Below are 3822 nucleotides of genomic sequence, written 5' to 3' on the forward strand. Positions count from 1 at the left end.
GATAAAGATTTGCAAGCCAAGATGACTCAGTGTGAGACAGTTGTTTGATGTTGTGGGATAGGGTCTGTGTACCTAGAGATGATGAGCTTATTGGAAAAATTCTTCACGAGGCACATAGTAGTTGTATGTCAATCCATCCGGGTAGTACTAAGATGTATAATGACTTGAAGAGATTGTATTGGTGGTCGGGCATGAAAAGAGACATCTCAAAGTGTGTTGAAATGTTTAATTTGTCAGCAAGTGAAAGCCGAGCACTAGGTACCTTCAAGTTTACTTTAGCCCGTGATTGTTCCTGAATGAAATGGGATCGAATTACCATGTATTTTGTGACGGGATTGCCGTTGTTACCCAGAAAGAAAGATATTGTTTGGGTCATAGTTAATCGACTAATGAAATCAGCTCATTTTGTTCCGGTGCATACCTGTAACATCCCAAAATAGGGCCTAATCAGAATAGTAGTTTTGGGACCACAAATTCAACATCAAAATAATTATTTTATGATTATTACGAGGCTTAGAATATGAGAATATGCATGTGTTAAAATTTCATGAAGAAATCCTTTGAGTAAGTTGTCCAATTGGAAATTAGGGACTAAATTGAATAAATTACAAAACTTGGATTCTAGAAGAAATTTGCATGAAATTGCTTTAGATTATAAAATAGAAGGTCTTGGGGAGCAAATTTCCCAATTTCTAAATTTTTGGACAAAAATGGGCTTGCATGGATGAAATTTTAAAGAAAGGGCATAAGGGCATAAGGGCATGAGGGCATGAGGGCAATTTGGTCATTTGGCTTTTTAATGAAATAAAATGGGAAAAATCAAGCCAAAATCAGCCATTCTTCTTCTCCATGCTGCCGAAATTCTCTTGTCACCATAGCTAGGGTTTTCAAACATTTCAAGCTCAATAGTAAGTGCTCCCAAGCCTCGTTTTTAATGTTCATTGTATTTTTGGAATCCCGATAGCTTATTCTCTTCATTTCTACCCATATTTCATGCGAGGGTTTATGTTTAAAAATTTACCCATGCATGAGTTATGTGTATTTTGATGGATTATGGAGGAATATGAAAAGTGAATATGTGCTAAACATCTTTTCCTAGGTGATTTTCATGAAAGACCCTTGTAGGGACTATTTTGAAAAAGTTATAAATTGTGTGGTAGAAATGAGAAAATAATGGGAAATGTGGGTTGATAAGAGATAAAAGTGTTCGGCTAGGCTTGGGTAAGATAGAAAGTGCATATGTTTCATTATACGAGCCTAGAGACTAAATCGTAGAAATGTTAAAGGTTAGGGGCAACACAGTCATTTGGATCGGGGGTGAGAATTAGACTTGTAATGTATAATGTGGGGTATTAATGATATAATTTTGTTGTTATAGACCCCGAGGAACAAATTTCAGAGGTCGATCAAGGTAAAAGAAAGGTTTCGGAATAACCGAAAGACAGCTCCGAAACAAATACCAAGTAAGTTCGGATAACTTAAAGTTAACCCCTAATATGCATATTTGTATGATTTATTAATGCATGATGATTTCATTTATTATTGGCATGAAATGTCGTAGAAATGCATATTTGATGGTAACATGTGAAAAATGTCTCAATTGAGGTTGAAAAAGGGAATTCGATAGTTAAACCCTGATTGATATGTGTAACGAGATCCTGCATGTGTTGCAATAAGGATTTAGCCTCGACGGGTAATCCGTTGATCTCAAATATTGAAATGATCTAGCCTGGACGGGTGTTCCTTTGAATGGTCGAGCCTCCCGAAGAATATGTGTGCATTATGGATTTAGCCTGGATGGGTAATCCGATTAGGGTCTGAATTTAGCCTGGACTGGTAATTCAGATCCGAGCTCTTTAAGGGTGTTTGTCGTATTAAATGATTTAGCCTGGACTGGTAATCCCGAAATCACCTTATGAGTTCATAAAATGGGGATTTAGCTTGGACTGATAATTCCGCCATAAAATGTGAGGTTCACGGGAGTGTGTATAGGGAATGATAATTCGTATGAATTGACAGTTAATGGGTATTCCATCGAGATTTACTAGAAACTCAATGAGATTAACATGAGATGTTTGTGTAAATGAGATGTTGAATGATGAGCTCATCTAGTTAAATTATATGATGCTTGATTATGTTACTAACTTATTGATTGAGTGCATGTAATAGGGAACCATTTAATAATTGTTGGTTTCCTTATCTATCATGGATGCATGTTAAATACATGGTAAGTTTACTTTCCTATTATTCGAGCTTACTAAGCGTGTAAATGCTTACCCCTCCCTTTTCCCTGTCTCACAGAGCTCGAGGACTCATAAGGACTAGAAGACGATTGGAAAGTCAACACACTATCAACTAGGCAAGCTTTGGTATAAAGATATTTTTATTTTGTTCAATGGGATGTATAGGATTTTTTAGTATTTTGTTATATGTGTCATTTGCTTTGCCAAATGAAGACATGTAAAAATATGTTTATTTCTTTGTATATGGCCATGAAAATTGGCTTAATTGAAGTAGGCTATAACCTACGAATCTATGCATGATTTTATTTACATGTAATGGGTTGTTACTAATGGCAATAAGTCGCATGAACGAGCCAATTTCAGTCGAATTAAAGTGACATGGTGATCGCGTGATTTGTAACAAGTAATAAATATTTATAATGAAGATCAAACCTAGACTAACCATTATCACGATGAAAAGGCAAGCGCACCTATCGAACAATAGTATAGTAATGGCAAGACCGGGATATCGTACCCAAGGGAACCAAAAGTGCTAGTAGTAACTATCTTTTTATTATCTAGCCTAAGAATAAAAGGGTTTGTTTTAATTAACTAATTGTTTAAACTAATTAACTGATTGAATTAAAGCAAAGAGAAAATTTGGAAAAAGACTTGAAGAAAAGAAATTGATGAAGACGACACCCAAGGAGGAATCCACCTAGATTTCACTTGTTATCTGACTTTGAACCGGACGATTTATTCACTTGACTTGATCCGTGAGACTCCCTAACCTATGTTATTATCCCTTTCGAGACTAATAACGTCTAACCCTCAGTTGATTTAATCGAAATTTTTTTCTTAATTAAAACCCCTAAGGAAGCAGTAAATCAATCTATGGACTCCCATATTAGGTTCCACCCTAATCCGGCAAAATCTCGTAACCCTATTTCTAGGCGTTCGATCAACTCTGCTTAATTATGCCAAATCTACTCTTAGGTAGGGTCTATTCCTCCTCTGCATAAGCACATCAAATCATGAATTACTACCTGGAATATTAACTCAAGCATTAAGAACACATAATTAAGAACAAATCAAGTATTTATCATACAATTCAGATAATAATAACAAGATCCATCATAGGTTTTATCCCCCTTAGGTATCTAAGGGGTTTAGTTCATAATAAAATAAGAGTATATCTCAAAAGTATAAAAATAACAAAACATAAAGAAAACTCTAAAACCCCTGAAGGAATTTTGAGAGAGATCTTCAGTCTTGGAGTAGCTCCTGCTTTTGAGGTGGATCGTCTGGCTTTCTTCAAATAATTCCTGGCGTGTGATTCTGTATTCCAGAAAAGTTCTGGAAAGAGCGGCTGCTTTCTAGGTCACACTTAGGGTGTTTATATATGCTTTGGGTTGGCTTTTTTTCCTTCCTAAGTACCCTTTTCCGTGTAAAATACAACTCTTTGAAAAATGGACTGTAACACCCTTCACCCGTATCCCTTGCCAGAACAGGGTTCGAGGCGCTGCCAGATTTAAACTCAACCATTTATATAAAACTAGGCCATAAATTTTTTTTGATCAATTTTATACTTTTCATACAC

Source organism: Gossypium hirsutum, chromosome A10 (assembly GCF_007990345.1).
Source record: "Gossypium hirsutum isolate 1008001.06 chromosome A10, Gossypium_hirsutum_v2.1, whole genome shotgun sequence".
Taxonomy (NCBI): Eukaryota; Viridiplantae; Streptophyta; class Magnoliopsida; order Malvales; family Malvaceae; genus Gossypium; species Gossypium hirsutum.